Genomic DNA, 25,556 nt, shown 5'->3' on the forward strand with positions numbered 1-25,556 from the left:
TATGAGTGTATATTTATATACATTGTATATATAATATATAATAGGCTCTATGTTGTATATATTTGTCTATATAACTATATATAGTATATCCACATATGGATGTATAATTATCCACCTACCTTTGAATATATAATGATATACTGTCTGAAGGTATATAACTTAAATATTAAATAAGGATACAAAATCTTAAAAGGTTACCCTCAAAGGGATGTCCTTATTACTTTTAGATGTTACACATTTTTTCTCTCAGTTGATCATTAGGCCGTTAACTTTCTCTGTGGCTCCGCTTTACTGAACAATCTTTTTTTAATATATAATCACATCAACTTTTTTTCTACAAATTACACAGCATTTTTAAACATCTCCTATTAAAATGCAAATGCTCAGGTAATCGTTCCACAGTATATAATTGTTTACTTGTATCCCACAATGAGAAATGACTTGCTGAGGATTTGAGGTCATGGGTGGTAGTGTGTGAGATCAAGACCCAGTGTGGAAACATCTTCCCCCCGGATTACATTCTATATTTACACCATTAAGTTTAATCTATGTACCCCTGTACTTAAGAATCATAACCTAGTGAGCTATTATAACAGATATGAAAATACATGACTCCTTATATATGTCAAAACAGAAAAACACAAGTTGAACCCGCCTGGTTTATGAGATGACCTCATAATGCCCTAAGGCAATTGTACATGAGAAAGGTCAACACATTTTGCTTACCAAGAAATGAGAGCTTATGGAAGGACACTGCATAACATGTACACATATCAGGTGGAAGGTACCATCATAGTGATGGCCACTGAGTGAGCTGCGTGTTCAGTTCAACATGACAGCTAAATGAGCTGGTGGAAGAAAGTCAGAAGCCTGGTGTTACTCAAAGGACAGGCAAGAAAAGCAAGAACATACTGAGGGGTCACCTTTGCTATTTGTCCTTAAAGGGACTCTGACAGTTAAGTCTTAATAGCATGTGAAACCTAAACAGGGGTGCAAGAAATTTCACTTCTTATATTTTTTTTAAAGTGCATATACTCTCTAGCTGGAAGTCCCACTCCATCTAGAAGTGCAAAATACAGTATTTCTAATTTATGCTGAAGTTGAACCCTGCAGGGTAAACTCAGCCCATTCACCTTTCATTTCCTTTCCTCTTCATCTCCCCAGGGCAGCATCTCAGTGAGTGTGCTCGTGGAGGGGTGAGGCTGCAAGAAGAAATTCCCTCAGCAACTGAGGAAAGACCTCTGTTTTCCACAATCTCCTTCCAAGAGACTTCTTTCAGTGCCTTACTCTTCTGTCCTTCTCCTCTCCCTGCCCTCTCCTAAATTCAGAGGCTCTTCAACTCTCCTCAGAGGGAGAGCGGTTCTGCTTGGATGCACAACCTTCCTATCTTGCTGTGTTACACGTGAACCACAGCTTTGGAATTAAAAGCCAAAACATGATACCTCAGTTCCCTAGTTATATAGTGATAAGCTTCCTCAAAGCTAAGGACTGCTCATGTTTAACATGAAATAAGGAAAGGCCAAGGGACAAAATGGAATGTGAGGAAACATCCACGCGTGCACGCACACACACACACACACCCCTCTCAAGTAATCCACAGAAACTTTACATCACTATCCACACCATAACATTTATGTCATGCTACAACCCATCTTCGACCTTCTATCTCTGCCTCAAGACAAAGAAAGTGTACTTCTCATACAGATGCTTCCCATCCCCACTGCATCCCTTCAGAGAACGGGGGCAAAGCATCCCCCTCCAAAATTCATTGTTTCAGAGAAGTCATTTCCACACACAAATAAATACATAGCAAGATGGATGGGTGTTAGGTCTTCCAGACTGTCCACAAACATGTGAATAGGACTAGATGCTGAGTATAATGCCTACTTTCCTCCAAGCACATCATTGCCAGGGATGAGACAAATAACAACATGATTTACACACTGGAAGCGACAAGTATAATAAGTTGTGTTGTCATTACATAAAACGATGTTCTATGTAATATAGCCTTCATGGTTTCATTTAAAAAATTCAAATCTATTTTGAATAAAATTTGATGGACTTTCACTTATTCCCATAAAACAGTCATAGTCCCAGCACTTGGAAAATGAAAAAATTAAAGTATGAAAATTAAATGACTTGTCTAGAGAACGGTGTTGAAAGTAAAATTTCAAAACCAATGACTAATAATACCTTGGGAACATTTGTATTAAGTCATTTGGCTATTCTTGGAATATAAGATGGAGAAACTCCAAAATAAGTCTGCATAATGACCATATTCAATGTGAAGTCAAAAAAAAGAAGATAATAAGGATTCCTACATTCTTCCTTTTTTCTTTTTGTAACACGCCTACAATAAGGAAATATGGGTAATTTGATGTGAATAGATACCAATAAAGAGATGTGAACAAACAACATAAACTTTCAAAATGTTAATTCTCTTTGTTGTCATTTTACTTATTCAACTAGCATTCAACCCGTCAACAATATATTGCTTAAATACCTACTCAGAAAATGCTATGAAGATCTCTTATAAAAATTCTTTTTTAGGACCAGTGTCCTTATATAACAATTTGGTACCATTCTAATAGAGGCATTTTTTGCAACAAAGATGACACATAAAATCGAGTCAAATTGTTAAGCATTGGCTAAATGGAACTCAATTACCCTCTATACGGCCGATTTTACTCTTTTATACAGGACTCTGGGCCTCTAAATATCCTGAGCTGAACTGAAGATATTTAAATCTTGAAAGAACTCCATAAAGGAAATTCTACAATGTCTTGCAAAAGAGTACTCTAGCAAAGCTTATTTAGCAAAACCAAGCCCATCAACAACTCAAATCCCACTGAAAGGAGGTAGTTAGATCATAGTTTCTAGAAACACCATGTCATTTTGAAAGCATTCGCTTGGCATGCTCCACTGTATGAATGACATCTGGCCTTTCTAACTCAGTTCAACTCATACGGATGCATATGAGACTCTTTTTTTTTTTTTTTAATTCCCCAAACTCTTCAAGATTCTCCCTCAGATTGCCCTTCCAAAATTAAAAAATATATAAATAATGAGAGCATCCACAGGGTAGTGAGGCTTTCATTGCACAGTAACTCAATTGCACATAGTAGCTAATTGCACATTGCAAAACTGATTTTTCTGGAAAAAAAAATAGAAAATAAAAACCTAACTTTGTATAAGAACATACATGAACAGTTACTTTTTTTGGCTAATGTTTAAATTTATTAAACTTAAATAGCTCATTAAGCTTTAAAATCTGCTTTTCCTTTTTTTTGTCAGTTTTATTTATTTATTTATTTGAGAGACAGCACATACCAGTGTGAACAAGTGGGGAAGGGGAAGAAGGACAGGGAAAGAGAGAATCTCAAGTAGATGCCACATGGAGTGCAAAGTCTGACATGGGGCTCAATACCACGACCCCGAGAGACCAAGACCCGAGCTGAAATCAAGTGTTTGTCGCTCGACCCACTAACACACCCAGGTGTCCCAAGTCTGCCTTTTCTTCTATAGCTAGTTTTTATGAAACCTACTAATTACCAGTATTGTGGTGAAGACAAAACACTTAATATATGGTTCCTGACCTCAGAAACAAAGAGAAAGAGAGAAAGAGATACACAGGCTAACTATACAGCAAATCAAAATATGACTTTGAAACAAGAGAAGCAACAATAAAGTGTTAATGAGAGATATGTCACAGCAGAGATAAAACAGAATTCAGTCTTAAAGGCCAGGCAGGATTTTAACAGTCAAGAAACCAGGATAGTCAATGTGCCTCTGGTCTACCAAAAGCTTCTGGGCAAATACACAAAGAATGTGAAATGAGAGATATAGTCTGAAACCATCAAGTAGTCCGTACAGGCCAGAGCAGACTTAAATTTCTGTCTTTGGCCTACATTATAAAGGGTTTTCATATGGTTAATAGCCAGTATGTCAAGCTTCAAATTCTGGAAACAATCATTTAAATTATTTTGTGGAATACCATGCCAGTTGGGCTGCTGGAAATTTCTACCCATCTTATGACACTTCAAATTAACATTTCCTTTCATCTGTGATGATTTTGTGATTTCTGTTTTATTTCTTTAAATAGATCACACACTCAAATCAAAACTGCTGAAACATCGTGCTCGCTTCGGCAGCACATATACTAAAAAACTGCTGAAACATCTTGGTCATAAATTTCTACCCTTTTATAACTTTAAGGAAAAATCAAACCCAAAGGAAACCAAGCAAGCAGATGTAGTTTATTTATCCCAGCAGTCATTGCCAACAGGCCACCAACATTTTGAGGCATAGAGTAACTCATGCTTTGAACCGAAGCTTTAGGTTGCCACACAAGTTAAATGTAATTTTATGAATGATTCTCTAATTCTGTTGTACACATTTCCAGCTCAAAATATTCCTGATGAGAAAGCATAGCATTTTGTCTGTCTCCTTGAAAATCTCAATCTAGATGGATAATGGGAATATTCAAGACTTATAAATTAAGAGAGTAGTAATATTTTGACACTTTTCATATGAAGAGTAATAGGATGTTAAGATGGAACTTTTATTCTTCCATCTGAAATTCTAAAGACAAAAACAATCAAGACAGACGCCAAGTATACCACATTCTACAGCAAGGGTCAACAAACCCTTTCCGAAAAATACTAAATAGTAGTTACTTTCAACTTTTCAGTTCATCAAGTTTAATCACTCAAGCATGCCATTGTATGTGGAAAGCAGCACAGATAACATGCAAATGAATGACCATGGCTGTTTTCCAATAAAACTTTACAGACACAGAAATTTGGATTTCTCCTGACTTTCACATACCACAGAATATTCTTCTTTTGATTCTTTTCTCAACTGTTTAAAACTATAAAAGTCACTCTCAGAGCACCAGCCATAGAAAAAATTAGGACCAAGACAGATTTGGGCAGGAGGCTAAAGTTTGCCAAATCTCTTTTCCAGAAGGAGCCGCTAGACAAGCTATATAGGACATGCTAAGAGACAACAAAAGGCTTTTTTAACAGCATTTTTGATGTGCCAATTCCAGAATATATAAATGAGAGAGAGTTTACAGGATAGGGAAAATTGTATGTTACGTTAATTTCCTTACCACTCTCAACATCAGAGGAGGCCATGGATTCTTCCACGTACCTGGAGAAAATGTGCTTTCCTTGAAGTTTTGGCTTCAGGTGGCAAAGAGAATCAGAGTTGCACTGGTAGGCTGCTGCCCTTCCTTCTATGGAAAAGAAAGAATGAGTGAGTTTTTGCTTGTCTCAAGAGAGGGACCAGGCTACTATCATTTTGAAGGGGACATTACCCAGTAAGATTGCCCAAAGGAGTAAAGAGATCCCAAAAAAGGAAATCTGTGCGGATCAGTCAAGGGATCCACAAGCCATAAGCCAACGGATCAGCCATATGTGGCCAACTGGAAAGACTTGGAAGACAGAACCTGCTATACTGTCTGTCCCAAGGAACCACAGCAGAAGTGGTTTAGAAAACCCTGAATATTCCATGAACTTGTAAGCTAAGAGAAAACCAAGGACAGATTATAACTCTTGACTGCCACCTAAGTGTGTGCCTCTTTCCCCTAAATCCTTTTTTCCTGCAGAGACGTGTAAGGAAGGAAGAGAGGAAGAAACCAACAAAAACTATCACCTTCCCCCTTTCTGAAAGCCCAACCCAAGATTGAAATTATGTGATTAATTCTGCCAGGGACATCATATCCCAAATAAAACCATTTTTTAATCTAAGACGAAGTCTGTAATTTTATCTAATAAAGTTCATAAACACTTTGTGATATACCTGCTTTCACCCAGGAAAAACAAAAGGATTATTTAGCAAAAGAAGTTTAGTTGCTTAGGGTTAGGTTTTAACAGGGAGTGGCAGAGAAGAATAAATTTGGCTTCTGCTTATTCCCCATCAGTTCAGTCTCGCCGCTCAAAGAGAGCTGTAATTGGCAAACTTCTCATAATAAGGTTTTGCATTTGTATTCTTCTAATCATTCGGAATTGACATGGCAATGGCTGAAGTTCTTGAAAGCCAAGAAAAAATATTAAATTATGTACACGGTTCCACACCTTAATTGCACTTTGGCTTCATACTGACATAACACATTTCCCCTGCCTTTGGTAGTACACACTGATTATTTCAGAAGCAATTTCAATATTCTCTAAGTAAAAGTGATAAAAGAATCTAATGAATTTCTCAAAAGCAGCCTGTTTCAAAGATGACTGTCATATCATCAAATATTTATTTTTCGCAACTTTACAGGCAGAAATGAATCATTCCTCACTTAGCATTACTTATGGAAAGAAATATGTAGCATTTTCGAGATCTGCTTTTGACAATGTTTTCAAGCTCTTACGTTTAAAGTAAAATATAAATTTGGCAATGAGTGGCACTGGTATTGACATTTTCCTATATTTTGAGAAGTTGCCTAAATGCAGGCATTCACACCACCTCTAAGAGAGCAAGGGTGTGAATCAGGGTCATTTCACAACAAATAGGTCCTTTTAGAAAAACTGACCTGAACAGATTTTCCAAATTCACAAGTAGAGTTTACTTTGTCACTTGCTATCCTAGGTCAAAAATAACACTGTCTCTGTACCTAGGTAGTGTGACCATAAGAATCACCTTTAAACCAAAACAAAAGGAAGACACTATTAATAATTACATCAGAGACAACATAGGTGAACTAGGACTTTGCTGGACTAAGTGCAGGTATGGGCACCTCAGTTATAACTGACAGGCTGTAAGTTCCCAAAACGTCTTCCAGCAACAGTCCCCAAGCTATCAGTAATATACTCATGAATAATTATATTCAGGATTCTGCTAAAATATATAATATCTATCTTTTCCTTACCTATGAATTTCCAAATAACAAAGTTGTGGACTTTTGAATATTTTCCTTATACACCACCTTATCATTTTTGCCTTGACAAACTTTATGTGTTGTGTTCATTTCCCTTCTCAACTTTCAAACTCATATTGCCACACAAATAGAAAGAGCCTCACGACGTGGGTTACTGCTGCTTTTTAATTTCCATAATGGATGTCGGTAAATATCAAAGAGATGGGAGGGAGAATCTGCACTTTAGGCCAAGGTAGGGGAGCTCGGCGGCTTGTGCAGTCTTTTCATTTTACCAGGTGACTTGGGATTTGGAAAATTAAACATTTCAAAGATTAAAAGGACTGGGGAAAATGATTTAATAATCATTACAATAATTTCCACAACCTACTTCACAGCAAGACGTGGGTCTCATTAAATTCAGCCACAGATGAGTGAGCCAGAAAGATGTGGTGAAGACCTCAGAACAAAGGTGACTTGCTGAAGTTATAAGCAAACAGAATAAAAGCACTTTCCATCAGTTCCAAGTGAGCAAAGACACCGAGACAAATTCCTTGCACTGAAATTGTGCCTAATTACTTAATGGATATGTTAGAGGGCAATGTTACCAATTTGTGGATATAAATGGTTTTCCCATTTCTTTCCTCATTGAAGGCCTTTATTGGCCATGAGCTTTTCAAACTGCACCCAAGGCTCAAAGCAGTTGGAACTCAAGCAGGAAATCACCATCCAAACAGAGTCTAACATTGATCTTTATCTCCCAAGAGATGTTCAGGACCCTGTAGACACTGTGACTGGGAGCTCCATCCAGGCTTCTGCGAGCCTATGATCTGTGAGCTCTTCACCCTGCACCAGCCCTTCAACACCAATGGTCTCCTTACCTTTTTTTTTTTTTTTTTCCCTCTCTCTCTCTCCTATCACCTCTCTTAATTTTAATATGAAATAAGAGAATACCCCATCCCTAAGATCACTCACCATTCTTTTTAAATGATCATATTCTGTAGCTTCTCCCATTTCCCATAAGGCTCATTCCAAGTCATTACGAATCTCCTGGAGCCCAGTCAATCAGCAAGCACTCTTTTCTACTTATCAAGAAATGGCCCCTGATTCTTTCTCCTCCACCAACACAAGTCATCATCCCCACTCTTGTAAACCCCTCTTCTTTCCAGTGCCTGCTATGCCTTGCCATGCGTCATTTCACCTCTTCTCAGTCATCCTCTGAGACCTGCTCTTGGCTACTTCTTTCCTCTCCTGTAACTTCAGACTTTCCCTCTCTTCTGTCTCCCTTGCCTCCCAACCCCACACCCTATAAACATGTGCAAGTTGCTCCCATCTTAAAACACACACATATCATCAAGTGAATAAAGAAAATGAAAAATCTCTTAATCCTGTTAAGTTTCCAGCTCTTTCTTTCTCATAACCCTAAAACACTGTCTTCCCTGTAAAATGCTTCCCTTTGTGTCTAAGACAGCGTTCTCCAGTGATGATTTTTCCATCTCAAGGGCTACTGCTCAGGTCCTCTTCCCTCTTACCAACTCCTCTAAGGTTTGTGATCCTTGGAATGCAACATTTTCCACACATACACTGGGCATGGCCTCAATTTCCGCCCTCTTCTGGTAATTACTATATATATATATATGTGTGTGTGTGTGTGTAAGATATAATATATAAAATATATATTAATATATATTAATATATTAATTATATATTATATATAATTAATTTATTAATTATAATATATAAAATATATATTAATATATTTTAATGTTAAAATATATTATATATTTAATATATCTTAAAATATAAATATATATTTAAATATAAATATATACTTATATATATATATGTATCCCTAGGATCACTATATGTAAAAATATATAATACATTTATATATTATAATATATAAATGTATTTTATATATATATATAAAATATAAGTCCTCCTAAACCTCTTTTCTGAGATTTAACCTTTTCCTGGCTGTTTCTATCTCGATGTAGCATCACAGATATCTCCAATTCAGTACATTATAATGTAATTCATTCTTCCCCCATCAAACCTGCAGAACCCTTAAAGAGTATGCACCATTTCAGGATTGCCATAACCAGCAGTCCTGTCTCTAAAGTTAAAAGACTCACAGGTCATCCTGGATAATCTGCTTTAAATCATTTTTCTCCACCCCCTAGTTTACCGCTGGCTATTTCTCCATTCCTTGGAATCAATTTAGCCCTATTTCACGCTGCCTTGATCTCCCGCATCATCACCTTCCACTTGGGCTAATAAACTGACTGGTCTTCCTAACTCCAACCTTGCTCTTACTCACAAACTCTTCTGATGGAAGAGAAGGAAAAGTAAGCCAAGTATCTGATCTTTTTGTCAGTTAGTCAGTGCTCTAATATTATACCCAACCATATCTATCACTGCTGCTTTGAGTTGAGAAAGTGAGGAGATGATCTCTCCTTCCTTTACCACCTTCATGGTAGACATGAAACTGAGCAACCAGTTTTCTTTGTCTTCTGTTAGAATCCAGGTAAGCTAGCCTGTGTTGGCCTTTGTTACTTGGTGCTGATGCTAGATTCACCTGTCATATTTAGGCAAGATCTGGGCATGACAACATGGCACAGTAGTGTGCCCTGAGTTGAGTTCCCTACAAAGAATTTTAGAGTCTCCTAAGACTGATTTAAAATTGAGAGCAAGCCTTTGTTTCACTTTTCCATGAATTATTAACTTGACAAGAAACCAGGAAATGGCAGAATAAAAGGAATACAAATGACCAAAATCATAAAAGAAGGATTCAGGAGAAGCAAGAATGTCTGTGGGGGTGGGGAAACCAGAGAATCCTTTCAGGAAAGAGGCAAAAATAACACACTTTATAATATTTTTTAAAAATATTATTCAAATATCTTAGAAAATTCTGATAAGGCTGGTGGCTTTCTAACTCCCAGCCACCAACTGAATTATTACAATGCTGGAAAATCTGTTTGGGGAAATCTGCTCCAACATTAAGTCCAGCTGTTCTCAATTATTATAAGCAGACTAAAGTACTGCTAAGAGACAAATAAGAATTTGGAAGAAACCACTGGAAATGGGACAATCTGGTAATGATGACCACTTTAAAAGCTCCTGAATTCCTATTTCCCCACCATTGTCCCCACCTCTAAAACACAACAGGAAAACCGGTCAGGTAGTATCCCATGAAACCCTTCATTAGGCTAGAGATAATAAATCATTGCCCATCCTGCTGGAGCAAGAGAGGAGGGATACAGAAATTAAAAAGCCACTATCTGCATAAAATGTGAGCCTAAGCTTGAGTTTGAACTGTTAGCATCAGTACCTCTCAGACAGGTGCTGACCTCAGACTAGAGCTGCCCCAACAAAAGAGATACTTAGAAGTCTGCAAATCAGTCCTTAACCTGTGTTATCATGTACCAACAAAGAAAGCTCTTGATTCTGTGGTATTACTCAAGGGAAATAATAAAAACAAAACAAAAATATAAACTCTGGTGCTGATAGATGATCTGTAACCGAGTTACATCCTTAGTCTCGTTGCATAAACAAACTGAAGGTAAGAGATTTTAAAGAAAGAACTTGACTAGAGTCATATAGCTAGTAAGAATATGGTCACGGATCACCTTGAATCAAGAGCTAGTTCTACTACTTTCAAGACAGACTCACGATCTGGGTACCTGGGTGGCTCAGTGGGTTAAAGCCTCTGCCTTTGGCTCTGGTCATGATCTCAGGGTCCTGGGACTGAGCCCCACATCAGGCTCTCTGCTCAGCAGGGAGCCTGCTTCCTCTTCTCTCTCTGCCTGCCTCTCTACCTACTTGTGATCTCTGTCAAATAAATAAATAAAATCTTTTAAAAAAAGACAAACTCATGCTCTAAGGAGGGGGAAAAATTTATACAGAGATGCCAGCTATGACATATGAGAATAGGAATATTCTCATATGACATATATGAGAATAATCCACTGATGAACCTTACTCATTTTCTAGAGGAAGTTTACATGCTTCAAGCCAAATCTTGCCCACAGAAAAGTTTTTAACCTGAATTTTAAAAAATTAAGCTAAAATATAAATGCTGGAAAATTTTACATAAAATGCCAGCACATGGGCTTCTCTTGAAAAATAAGCAGGTCTGGTGAGTCAGAGCTGTCATTTCTACATGAAAATTTTCTCTTGGAGATAATTAAGGACTATGGCATTAATGCAGAATGGGGCTTCCACGTGACCCCCTAATACTTTTCAGCTCACCAGACCAGGGTTCAAGTTTGCTGTATCTCTACCGTATTTAAATGTCTGCTTCCTTAAGCATTTCAGGAATGCTTTAATTAATTCAGGGTCCTACCCTTTTGGGGGGCTACAGGTGTTTTAAATTGATACAGAGAAAAAAGTCATGATAAAGTAACAGAAAGTAAAGGGAAAGAGCCAGCATATCTAACTTCACAGTTGATAGCTATTCAGGAAGTAATTGGGCAAGGGAGAAAGTAGAAATACCATTGAGATACCATGTAGAAAGTGTAGTTGATTCTACTCACTAATTGCAGGGTAAGACAGACACATGATTAATGCAGACAGAGCTCCCAAGAATATTGCTCCTGAATCCCAGTAGAGGATGTGGCACACAGGGGCTTCACCAGCCTTCTGAACCATCAGCACAGTCTGCATTATTGTTTTTTTGTTTGTTTTTTGTTTTTGTTTTGCTTTGTTTTTCAGTCTCCATTGTTTTTAAGAAGAAAAATCTTTCAGATTTTACAGCATTTTCAACAAACCCCCCAACCAAAAGTAATCATTTAGACACTCAGAGTTAGGAAAGATGTACCAATTTTCAAGTGAAATGATTCTGAAAACACAATCATGAGCTTCAGCTCTGCTGGGAACACCATGAGAAATGACAGAAAAAACTGTTGGGATAATTTGAGTTTTTGCCTAAATATGTTTTCGGTTTGTTTATACAAATGTAGAAGTAAAATGATAAATTATAGGCGGAAACTAGAAAACAGATTTTTTTAAAACATGTTTTATAGAAAAGGTATTTATTTTACATTCATACAGAAGAAAGACACCCTAAGAAATTGATGTCTACTTTATGTCAGATACATTCTTCAGAAACTGTCATATCATCTTGGGATTTAAACTTTCTGCTTAGTATCAAATGAATGAATTATTGATATCACCTAGCAACTGCCTTTCCTTTTATCCTGATTCACATTTGTCACTGCAGAAGACCAAACTTTGTTCATCATCATAGGGAAAATGTGTTAAAATGTATTCATTAGAATTGTACTAATTTGCAGCCAACTATTTGGGATTTGTTTTTCTAAACTGATAATCTGATTAATTCCATCACTAAAAGATAACCTAGCATGACACAAATATTTATACTAACATGTTATTAATATTTAAATTATATTAGTTCTGTCTCAATATTTGACAGTTCCCAATAAGGTGAATGGTAACAAATTGTTTTAAGTAATGGGTAATTTTTAAGGCAGCAATATAAAACAAAGTCCCTTTTCTTATATTAACTACTATTTCCAGTTTATCATTTTAGATATTGAATACCTTATGCATAATATTTACACACAAACACATACACACACCCACGATGGCATCAGATTCTGATGGTTATATTAAAGGAACCAGGCCACAAGCATTTATAGAACAACGCAGACTTGATACAGCAAGAGATTTCACCTTAAGGGGAGCAAGATCCTGGTACAAGTTTAAGCACAGATCTGTCTTACAAATAGAAAAACTTTAAAATTTCATAAAATAGAGGAACTGAAAAGTGGGTCAGTTGTCAGTAATGTATTAATTTTTCAACACAGGAATTTAATACTCTTACACTCTTTTTTCCGATTTCCTTTGAAGTTAATAGCAGCCAAAATGGAATAAGTTTGAATATAGAATCAGCATATTGCATTTGTTAATGCAGAGGATTTGGAGTACAAAGGAAATTAATGAGTCCTTTAAACTAACACAATTTTATGTTTTGCTTTGAACGTGTAGTCGCATTGGAAGGCGGCGTTTGTGCTAAACTGGTAAAAACAAGAAAGACAGCAAGTAGCAGGGTTTCTGTAGTTCAAAGAAATTCCACAGGGAGCCTGCTTCAAACCACAAAATCCTTACTCCTCATTACCCATGTCTAGTAGCAAGCCCTATTATTTGGGGGGAGTGGAGAGCAGGGGGGCACACCAAAGCAGGCTATGTAACAAGGTAACATTCTAACTTAGGAAAGAATATCAGAATTTTGACATGTGTCAGATATCAATGAAATATTCTGAGTATCAGTCACACTACCATACATTGTCAGCTTTATCTCCAATAGGGACTACTTCACTACTGATATCATAGTTGGTTATAATAAATTCTTTATTATCTTAGAGTATATATCAAATATACCCCTTTCTGGCTGTCAGTATTAGGATCACATCTCTTCTCATAAAATCGTTCCTTTTAAATAAACCAACATCGTCATATTACAACTCCTTTTGACCATTATGAGGCCACACTATGGGACAAAAAGTGAATGGCTTGAGAGAAGGTATTACCTTCCTGGGGATCCCTTCTTACATATTAATAGTTTCAGGTTGATATTTTATATATATTCAGGAGATTTATACTTCATATGGAGCATCTTCTCTTGGCCCAAGTCATAAATTAACCCAATCTATTACTGATTCCAAGAGTACTGATCTTCCTTATTGGAACATTCTGGCTTAATGGATTATATTTCATTCAGGAGAGCCACCACTGGGATTCATTTCTAAATGTATATACCCGAGGAAGAAGGAGAAACCAGGAAATCACTCTGCTCGTTCTTATTTCTCTCTTGTCCTGACCTAAATTAGTGATCAGTTATTTCTGGCTAACTTCACATTAAATCAAATACTCTTTATTCTACAATTAGACATTTGGCTTTATGTATCCAGTAACATAGTACAATGAACCTTCATACTTTTTTGAGAATCACCTAGAAACACTAATACTAATGCCTGGGGCTCCAACTCCAGAGATTCTGACGCAAGTGGTATAGCATAGGACCCAGCACCCAAATGGTGATGGTGATGGTATTGAACTATATGGTAATGATGGTAAGGACACTTACAGTGGTGATCACTTTGTAGTGTATACACATACTGAATTACAATGTGATACATCTGAAACTTACATAATGTCATATACCAATTTTACCTCAATTTAAAAAAAGAAAAATATTTCCTAGCTCAGTATAAACAAGATGACCAAACTAAAGCTATTGGTTTTAATAATTAACCAACATAATTTTCAAAGAAAAAAAAAACAGTTGTTTTAAGAAATTCAAATAATATAATTTTCACAAGAATTGTCACTGTCAAGTTTCCGTGTGTCCATATAACTCAGAATTTAAAAATTGACCTTACTGGTACATACTTTTTAGAACTAAAAAGAAGTAGAAGGAAAACAAAGTTTTATTCAAATTCGCTTGTGAATATATGTTCTTCTCCTGCAAATACTGGGCGACTCTTCATCACACAATGAATAGGAATAAAGGAAGTTTAAAATGGTTTTACATCCTAAAGTAACATCTTAGACACTGTATCAAAATGAATTGCCTTACTATCAACTGGTAAGACTAATATAACTGTATAGACCACAGAGAGATACAGACTCAAAAACTCACAAAGGTAATGAATCTTGGTTCTAAGAGTCTTAGAGAAAGCTCACATCTGCAAGCTGTACCAAAGTCAAAGACACATTCCAAAGAGAATACAATAAAGACTTGAATTTGGATACCTATGATCAACAAACCTATCTGTATATCCTTTCAGAGAGCCCTGAAGGGGTAGGAATCTACAGATCAATGAGAAAAAGTACAAAGCACCCAGGTTAATAGATGGAGCAGTCAGTGTTGATATTCACTGCAAAACGGAGATATTTTCTTATAGCTTCTGGAGCTGAGTAATAATGACTTTTATAACAACAGAAATAGAATTACAAAGTAGCTCCAATAAGCCATTATCTTCATTATTACACCAAATTCTCATTTAAGTCCTGTTCATCAAAAGGACAAATTGTTTCTGGAAACTCATCTCCCAAGCACCAGGGATCCCCTAGGTCAAAGCAAAGTTGAAAATCTACAGAGCTTCAGGTTTACAACAGGTAGGTTTAACATCTATAATGTTAATTAAGCCATAACTAAAACAGAGCTAGTGACCCAGATATCCCTAGATGTCAACTACCATTTATTGTAAGTTGCACTACTTCCTATGTATCATTTTGTCTTGCCTTAACGTTCTCTGTTCTCCCAAAGAAGAGTAAAGTAGAAGCTGAGCTGCAAGGATATTTTAGATTTCCTTGAGTGATTTTTTGCAAAGGGCAAAGACCCTACTTTCTTATACTCTAAGGACCTGTTCATCTGTGTGCAAGGCTCAGTGACTTAGCACAGAAAATAAATCAGGATAGATCAGTGTTGATATATTCTACCAATGTACTCTTCCCATTAAGGAGGGGTTCTGCAAACACAGACATCTCCAAGATACTAAGTCATCACAGTCAGAAAGACTCCAAGGTAGCATTTGATTTCATACTCCACAGGATTTATTAATTCTTACTAAGCCCCTTAGCTCCTCTTTCCAGTCTCCAGAGACACAAAACGAACAGACTAGTCCGTGAGGTGACATTTTCCAGCTTCAAAGAACTCTATTAAACAGTTGCAGCTTATTTTGAGGCAAAATCCACCTGGCTTACCTAGGATCACTGATACTCATACCTCCTCCTCAGAACCACCCAGAATAAATCCTATTTTCAGTAGTACTTGAAGTCATTTCATGAGCTTGTGTAAGTTCATATTTGTAGCTCCTCAGCTACTACCCTGAGACACCTAAGATAACTCACTTCTCCTTCAACATAACCCCCTATGTCCTCTTCTCTCCTCAAGGACAATGCCCAAAACAAATACAAAGCAAAGTGTGATACAGGTGATAAGCATTCAGTCACTGAAACCACAGTCTACGTGAGACTTCTATCAAAGAGAATTCACTTTTACTTATCCAGTAAGTTTCCACTTAAACACTTTGCCCGTAATCTACCTAAACAGTGGATTTCTTTTTTTTTCTTTTTCCTTCCTTCACTTTTGCATCTACATTCAGAAATAGCCAAAATCAACATTTGCTTTAGAAGTTCCTACAAAAAATTCTTACGATTTGCTTCTGGCCTGTACATTTTCTCAGTTGGTACTTCTCGCCTTGGCAGCAAGAGAACTTGCAAAAGCTTGAAGTTTTTTCCCCATAGCAACATGACCAAATTAGTCTCAACTACCTTAAAATGGAGGAAAATCTGATGTCTATTACGGGAGATACAGTTTTCCTTCAAACTTTAATTAAACTTGATTCTCAGAATTTGTCTGCAGAGTCCTGTGTTAAAATACTGCATACACAGATCGTAACTTTTTATTATTCTTTCAAATATCACTCAATATAGTAGTGGAAAAATCCATTTTTGTTGTTTCTGAATTCTCAAATCAATCGTTAGATTTAGAACCACATACACCCTGATGGGAAAAGAGACTTTTTTTTTCACGCTTTGATTGAATACTCTCATCAGAAATGAAATGGGTATTGGTCTCTAAGGAGGAAATTCTGGAATCATACCAGACTGATCTATCTTCCCCGGTGCTTACATTGTAAGGAGCTAAATGCACCACAGTATTAGAATAAAATGAATTATGCAGGACCTTTGACAGACAGCATGTGTAATTTCTTCTTGAAAAACTCTTCACATCATTCTGTTCCATCTTTGATTATGTGCTAGTTATGCTGAAAATAAGTAACCCTTCAAATGTTTTAAAACATGCATACATATGGATTGCATAAAATTAATACCTTTACCTTTACAAAAATCATTCCAGGAGAACATTTGCCAGTAAAATTTATTTAAGGCAGTTTCGGCACTTCCACTAAACTCTATTTTCAGAAGTTTATAATGTGGTCATAAAAATTCATTCCAGACTAAAATTCAGCACCAAGGAAAATGTGCTTTACACTTTTTAGATAACCATTTCCTCTTCTTTCATTTCTCATGACTGATTAAAAAAAAAAAAAAAAAAAAGTTTGCACCAAGTGTTTTCAAAAGTTGAGACATTAGCCAAACTGGCAGATACCAAAATCACAACTGACAAGCTAGTCATTTACTCTTTAGTTGCAACTTTGACCTTCCCTCTCCCTCTCTTTTCCTCCTTGCTTGCAAAATAAGACAGAGTCAAAAATGTGTCCCATAAGCCTCCATGTAGAAAGACTATACATCTAAGCCTACAAGGTACCATGCTTCAAGAAGTTGGTATGGGAACTATCTAGCTCTGACTGGTACTGCAAAGACCAAAGTGCTTTTACAAAAAGACTCAAGCTCAATCTTGTTAAACATGAGCCACTACTTTATGGATAGGGAAAAAAAAAAAGATGTTTATGGTTCACAGAAGGAATAAAATCATTTTTCCAGGTTTCTGTGATTCTTGCTTTGAAATCCATGAAGTTAGATGGGTGTTGGCTACAGTGGGAATACCTGCCTAAACCCACACCAATTCTGGTATGCAGAAGTCTGTTGGACCCACTCTTTCCCTAAGACCCCCAGGTCATCAGATCTTAAGCATAAAACTAAAGGTATGAATCAGAATTCTTTTCTGTTTAGTCCCTGGTTCACTTACTGTCTCTGGGCAATCAAAGACTTTGTTCTGCTTGTTTATTTTTAACTGCCAAACCCTTTCTATTCCAGATCCTTGGGAGGATCTGAGCCCAACTGGGAAATAATCAAACAAGTAATTTTAAAGATTGCTCCTACCACCTGACCTCAGGTCATCCTTAGTACAACTCTGGGAGATTTTCCCAGGGTATGCCTGGAATAAGAGAGATGAAGCTTGTAGGGTCAGAGGGAGACAGGGAGCTCTGGTTTCCTGACTAAAAAGGCTGGAGGACTTTGGGGGAGAAAAAGCCATTCCCCCCACTCCCTTCTATTGAAGGGAGACCAGAACAGCCTCTGGTTTCCTGCAATCCCAGTCCGAAAATCTCCAGCAGTGCACCCCAACTGATAAAACAGGTTTCTGTGACACAATTTCCAACCAGAAAGAGACCCATGGGAAGAGAGGCTTAATCAAATGCAAACCAGAAACACAGCAGGAAAGCAAAAGCCACCATCACAGACCCAGTAGTATTCTTCGGCATTTACAGTGCCCAGATAAGTTTGAGAAATGAAGGTTCCATCCCACTTGAAATGAAACAATTTTGTTTTTTTTTTTTGTTTTTTATTTATTTATTTTTTTTTTTTTTAAGATTTTTTTTATTTTTATTTATTTGACAGAAAGAAATCACAAGTAGATGGAGAGGCAGGCAGAGAGAGAGAGAGAGAGGGAAGCAGGCTCCCTGCCGAGCAGAGAGCCCGATGCGGGACTCGATCCCAGGACCCTGAGATCATGACCTGAGCCGAAGGCAGCGGCTTAACCCACTGAGCCACCCAGGCGCCCGAAATGAAACAATTTTGAAAGGTTTACTGAAAAAAAAAAAGAAATTAGATCATATGTTGTTACTACATCAGTAACTACCAGACTTAATCTATCTGTGAAACAGCCTGATTATCTCCTTTCCCCTCCTATGAACTACTCTAAATGAGCATGTGAAAGTCAACATTTACTGGAGTTTTTCTTCTCATTATCTGAAGCCAGACTTTCAAAGATAGACCATTGAGGCAACCATCTCTAATTTCTAACCATTTTTTAAAGCCCTGTTTATTGTTGTTGGTTTTTTCTTCTTTTTTAGTATTTCTATATTGCCAGCTAAAGTCCTGTTGGGGTGGGGAAGCAGGATAAACATAGTTGAAAAATTTCCCTTCTTTCTGAAATTGGTGGGGAGAACACATTCAAAAGGAAAAATACAGAACAGATGCATCTCTGCTTTTATTTCTGCTTAATGTTTTTCTTCCCTTAAAAATGCCCATTTTTATGTAAACAACTTTGCTTCTCAGTTACCTTTCTACTAGACAATGATGTCATTAATTTTCAAATGTCTTTCCTTCTCTCCTTAGGCGGCAAACTCCTGGGTGCCATTTTCAGCCATGTACTAGAAGCGAATATTAATTTAAATAATGACAGGAAACTGGTTTTCATAATCTTCTCTGCAGAATGGAAAACAGAAAGGAAAATCCATGCCATACTGCAGATGGAAGGGAGCATTTGGGCCCTTTTCCCAGTTCTGTGGGTTTATTACCCCGGGCTTCCTGTGGATACCCTGAGGGAATAATATATACAAGGATGAGTCTCTTTCCCCAACCCCCCAAAAAATATATGGAGCCTTTCTATTCCTATGTCTGACCCAGTGAAAAATAAGGATTCTTGCCTTGTTAGACTTCATTGAATAATGCATGCCTCCATCATATTTAAATGGTTCTCCAGTAAGTTTTCCTTATGGACACTAATGGTGGTCGCCGAGGTCAAAAGTTCATTTCTCAATAGCTTTGTCACTGTCCTCAGACTAATTTTTTCCCCTCTGAGTCCTATCAGTTCTGGAGAGATTTCCTTCAAATTACCACGCTAGCGCATAATAAATATTTGCTGAATACATTAACAACTATCTTGTAAATGTTCTAAATTCCTGTTAGATGACTTGATGGCTATTTTCCACAACTTCACTGTTGAAATAATACCCTGAAATCTAAAGCTATCTAATAAAGGCCAAAGGCAGCATCATGGAATTTTAGACACTCCCCAGGATCTGTCTCTGGTGATTGAGTCAGCTTTGTATCCCACTTCTGGGTCCTTTGAAGGCAAAGCTCCATCCAACCAAAGTGACTTAGTTTATTCTATTTTATATTGATGTAGTCTTCTGTGTTGGCCCCTGCTACTTACTCCTTGTAACTGAAAGGCTGTCCTCTGCCCAGTCCATCTGGAAGACTCCTATTTGTCTTTTACAATCTGACTTCAGTCCCCTAGAATGCCCTCCCCTCCTTTTAGAGCCCCTACTTAGATGTGAAGTCAGTTGATTTCGTATCTGTCCACTAAGGGGCTGCTGCTTTATCTGGGGTGCTCCCTGGGCCTGCCTCGGTGTTATCACAGCTATGCACATGGCTGGCACTCAAGGACTCCCTGAGTGTACTTTGTGTAAACAACACAGGAAAGCAATGTCTGAGTGCAGTCTTCATTATCTGTGCCACTTGGACTAATGTTAACATGCGTTATTATAGAACGGATGCTGGCCCACAGTGAAATAAACAAATGATGAGATGAATTTTTTTTCTGAGTGTTTTTTTTTTTTCAGAGTAGTCCTAATGATGTTCAACATAAAATATGACTTTCATATATCACACAGCCAGATGGTTAAGATAAATGGCACCAGCCCCCGAAATCAGGAGAGAAGTCCTGACTCTCCATCTGCCACTGACCAGGGTGAATTCTTCTGAGCAAGCATCTTGACTTCCCTGGATTTTGCTTTAATGTGGGAGTCACAAGATACAAACTTGGAAACCCTGTTCCTCTGTCATTCAACACTTCTGCCATGAGAAAGCTGCTGTGGATCATGGGCAGCCTGTTTTCTGTGTGTTCACCCTTACTTGAGTACCTACTACATGCCAGACACAGTTAAGTGATTAGATCTATAGGACTGAAGGACCACCACCAGCGCCACCTCATCTGAACCTCCTAACAACCCAGTTCAGTAGATGCAACCATTCCAGATCCCTTGTGAGGAAATGTCATCTTTAAGTCAGTAAGTAACTTGCTCGACCTCACATATCTGATAAAAGTAACAGAGCTGGGACTGAAATTTAGAGATTTGGAAGTATATGCTTTTCCAATCCCGTGAAGCAGTTTCCATCTGGTTATAGTTTAAAAAAAAATGATAAACCAAGAAAATTAAAAAAATATATACCGGGGCGCCTGGGTAGCTCAGTGGGTTAAGCCACTGCCTTCGGCTCAGGTCATGATCTCAGGGTCCTGGGATTGAGTCCCGCATCGGGCTCTCTGCTCAGCAGGGAGCCTGCTTCCTTCTCTCTCTCTCTCTGCCTGCCTCTCAGTGTACTTGTAATTTTTCTCTGTCAAATAAATAAATAAAATCTTTAAAAAAATATATATATATATATATACCAAGAAACAACACTGCTGTGCATTAGAAGGAAATAGGAATACTTCCATTATATAAAATATAATGAAGGTAAATGAGGTTCTTGATGGGGTAATGAAATAAAATCCTAAGACATTTTTTTAATAAAGAATCCAGTTTTGGGGTGAGTTTCACTTTCTGCTTCTCTAGGGTCAAAATGCTGCTAATTCTGTTACAGGACGTTAAAAAATAAATGAGTGAATGAATGAATAGGGATGTGAATTATTCACTTTTTTTCCTATCATAGTTTTTTCTATATTGATAATCATTCTCGGAAATCAGAACTTCAACTGACAACGGGATTGCACCCACATATGCAGAGTGAGAGACTGAGGCAAGTCTCTGATCCTGAAAGCAAGCACGAGGGCCATGTACATTTGGGAGCAATAGGAGCACACTGGACTGGCTTACATTATTTAATCTCAAACATGCCCTCCACCTTTCAATTCACTTTCCGTGCATACATGCAGCTCATGTGTCTGAGCCCTGGCTATCCTCTGGCTGGCTCCTTGAGATAATGTAAGTAAAAAAATATTAATAAGGTTTGAAAGCAACGTTCTCCCTGCAAGTGCCGTCAGGAACAAACCACAGAAAGAAATAGGAAGGCACTATGCAATTCTATCTGCAGCAAGATAAATGGTCAGAGATTTTTTTATTTTGTTTTATAAAGGTACTCCGACTCTCACCAAAAAAAAAAAAAAAAAAAAAAAAAGCAAGTGGGTTTTTGAAAGCTTTTGCTATGCTAAGGAACACCTAATACATCACTATAACTATGAGCAGGGAGCAGGAGAGAAGAGAAGGGGTCATAGCTATCTATCAGCCTCTAAACAAACATGTCCAAGTTGCTACAGGTAGCGTAGGACATAACATCAAGGCACAGGTGTGCTGGAGTGAGGCCACTCCCTCTTTAAATTAAAGCTGGAGATTGATATTATACCCACTTCTTATCCTGCCACCTGTCCATCTTCTGTCCTTCAGCTTCTCAATCAAGAGAAATAACTTGATTTCTCAAGCCGTGAAGGAAGATAATGCTACCTTTTTAATTTTCTACAGACTAGAATATTCTAATGGGGTGGTAAAAACCTTATGCTCTTTGGCTTGTGAAGATGTGATCACATTGTTCCACCAAAACTGTATGAAAATATTTATCCATAGGAGAACCATCATGAAGCCCAGGTGCCCTCACAGGGTTACTCCCAGACTTCTACTGGCTAAAGCTCAGGGCACTTATCTGGTATAAATCCTCTTAGATAATCTTTATTAGTAATGACAACTACACATAGTAACCAGCTAATTAGAAAATAGAACTTCAAGTTTATTGATAGGTATTTTAATAATATTTACAGCCATAAATACTCGAGAACTGGATCTGTATTCGGCCACAGAGCTTCTGTTTGCATTTCCATAAATTTACTATTATCCAAGAAGGATCTGTCCCAGGAAGATGAAATTACAGATAACTTTATTGTCTATTTCAGGAACTTTCTGGAAATCCATTTACCTAACCTATTCAAGGAGGCTCCATCAGAATAATACCCCTTGTAGAACAATAGGTAGCTCAGCTGGGCTTTTCCAACAATTATTTAATCTTCAATCCCTATTTTAAAACTTTCTGTGGGCCCTGTTCACCAATTCTGAACTGATACATCTCAGAATTTGCACAATCCCATTAAAGTTCTGTCCCTTCTGACCCGTGTGGGAATATGTGCCTTATTAAACCACCTGTAAAAAGTATCCTTTTATTAACCAGGATGCTTGCTGCATTCCAAGTGTTAATAATCACTCATCACAATGGTAGTCTCCCTTGTTGGAAGAACAGGCTATTTTATGTTCCTCTTTGGGGACTTACCTTCATCTATTAGCTATAGATGGAAGATAAATATTGTACTTTTTCAACAGATTTTAATAGTAAAATTACGAAAAACGGATCATAATTCCATACTTCTGGTGTCAGGTGTGTTCTGGTTCCCACCAAAGTTAAACTTTACTTGATAGTTGGGCGCAGGGGAATCGATCTAGTTTTGCCTTTTAATTATATAGTTTCTTTTCTCAACTTACTATGGAAGTTGAAACAACTTATTTGTGCCTGAGTAAAAACTTGTCAATGAATTAATATGGACAAGTGAGTTGATGCCTATAGGAAGAGCCACTAAATCTTTTAAGATAAATTCACAGTTGTTGTTAGAGGAGAGTAAGTATATCTAGAAGAACATTTCTAATGTGAAGATTTTAACAAAGAATAGAGCTAAGCATTTAACTGTCATTTGTTCTTGGTGGAGTTTGAAAAACATTTTAAGTGACTAAATTAAAAGATAATTATTATCATTATATATGCATTTTAAAAATCAGTACAACATTAAGATATGATCTTAATGATTATCCCAACCTGTTTATCTACAATCAGAGACAGATGAATTACTAATTTTTTAAACTTCTTTTTCTGAGTCCTTGTTCAAAATCAGTTTGGGTTTGGTTGAAAATATCAGTGAGTCTTTTCCGTTTCCCATTTCGAAATGAATTCCTATTAGTTATTTTTTTTTCTACAAATGAAAAATCCCAGAAGGGAGTGAGCAGATGGTCAATGGGATTGAATTGATTTAAAATTTTTATTTATTGCAAAATATGCAATGATTAAATATGCAAAGGTAAGGGATAACCTAATATGACTGACAAAATATTCCTGCTTGTTTTAAAATATTATCCCCACAGTACTGTATCATCTACACCATCTTGCCAGATTCCAGAAAATGGTCAAAAGAGCTATGTAAAGGGGTAAAACCATTCTATTATTTTACAAATCAGGTCCAAATAAGGAAGGGGATTTAAGAGGAAGAAAAAGAAATCACCTCTGAAAACACTTTCTAGCTCTTTGCATTGAAATATAGCTGTCATACAATATTATAGCAGTTTCAGGTGTACAACACAGTGATTCACTATTTATATACATTGTGTAATGACCACCATAAGTCTACTCACCATTTGTCAATACAACATTATTGTAATACTACTGACTCTATTCCCTATATTGTCTATCGCTATGACATACATTTTATAGCTACAAGCTTACGCCTCTTAATCTTCTTCACCTATTTTGCCCATCATCCTCCACCCTCCTCCTCTTCTGGCAACCCACTAGTTTGTCCTCCGTATGTATCAGGCTATTTCTCTTTTGTTTGTTCATTTGTTTTGTTTATTTAATTCCATGTATCAGTGAGATCATACAGTATTTGTCTTCCTCTGGCCAACATACTACGCTAGGTGTCCATCCTGGACAACGTTTCATTCTTTTTCATGGGCAAGTAATATTCCTTTGTGTGCATGTATATATGTGTGTGTGCATGCACACACACACACACACACACACACACACACGCACACACCACATTGTCTTTATCCACTCACCTACTAATGGGACTCTTAGGTTGCTACCCTATCTTAGCTATTGTAAATGAGCAAGATATGAAAACATACTTTATCTCTAACTATGTACAAAATTAAAGGGATAAAAAACATCATTTGCTAATGTAGAGTATGCAGTAGGTAGTTCATTAATTGTTATCAAATCTCAAGACAGTGATTTTCCACTAAAAAGCAGAGGAGAGGGTATAACTTGGATTTCTATGTACCACAAAACCTGGCACAAAACAGGCAATAAATAAATGTTCTCAAAGAAGTATTTGTTAATTAGCATACAACTCTGATATACTCTAGTCCTGTAGGTAGTTTATATTTCCAAGGAAAATCATGATTTTTACCATTCAAAATGTTGTGCAAACATTTTTCACATGTAACAGATCAGGTAGTCTTATCTAAGTAGTATAATAACAAAAGGATTAGACCAGAAGCCGGCAAACTTAGGCCTTTGTCGCTATTAACCTTTTCTCTTAAGTGAGGCTTACCTCTCTGAGGTTCACTTTTCTCACCTATCAAGTAAGATTGGACAACAGATCAACTTTCAGCTTTCTACAAAAGGGACTGGCTCCTGAACTCCAGTGGAAATGTGACTATTCAGAGTCAAGTGTTATCAGAAGTGACAGTTTGGTACCTCAAGTGATTTTAAGTACCTCTTAAATTAAGATTCTCTAAATTCTTCTAGTAGCCAAACACAATATATACACCTTAGTTTCTATAGGATAAAATATCCATGTTCAAAGTTACAACCTAAAATCTATAAATGCAACATTCTATTATCTGCAATTGCATATAATTTCATGCAGTTCTTTGTCAGCAGAATTTATAGCTAAACCAGTCAAAAATCATAAAAGCTTTTCCTAAACATTAGTGACACAATGAATTAAAATATTATCCTATTTGCTGAACTCTACTTAAGAGACTTTCTTAAAATGACCTATTATTTTGGCATTTTAAGAGGTGCAACACAGGTTAAATCTACAGCACTTAATAACATAATTGGTTAGTATTATGACTACATGATAGGATAAAGTGAAAAAAATTAATCATTTTTTATGAGCTTTTTGTTTGCCTTACCTAAGAGAAGATCACTCTTGACTCCAGAATATTGTAATCAGTGAGTAAAATATGTACTTTTGTTCAGACTTCTACTCATGAAGTCTTTCTTGATTTAG

The 25,556-nt window shown here is 36.9% G+C and overlaps 1 long non-coding RNA gene across 2 annotated transcripts in view; it reads right to left on the bottom strand.

Annotated features, from left to right (window-relative positions):
• LOC116585974 overlaps positions 1-25,556 on the bottom strand; it is a 551,498-nt gene that overhangs the window by 383,108 nt on the left and 142,834 nt on the right. For both annotated transcript variants that reach the window (XR_004283830.1, XR_004283828.1), the window contains exon 2: positions 5,155-5,239. This is a non-coding gene — a long non-coding RNA (uncharacterized LOC116585974). The remainder of the gene's footprint in view (positions 1-5,154; positions 5,240-25,556) is intronic.

Source organism: Mustela erminea, chromosome 3, assembly GCF_009829155.1.
Source record: "Mustela erminea isolate mMusErm1 chromosome 3, mMusErm1.Pri, whole genome shotgun sequence".
In the NCBI taxonomy this organism is placed as follows: domain Eukaryota; kingdom Metazoa; phylum Chordata; class Mammalia; order Carnivora; family Mustelidae; genus Mustela; species Mustela erminea.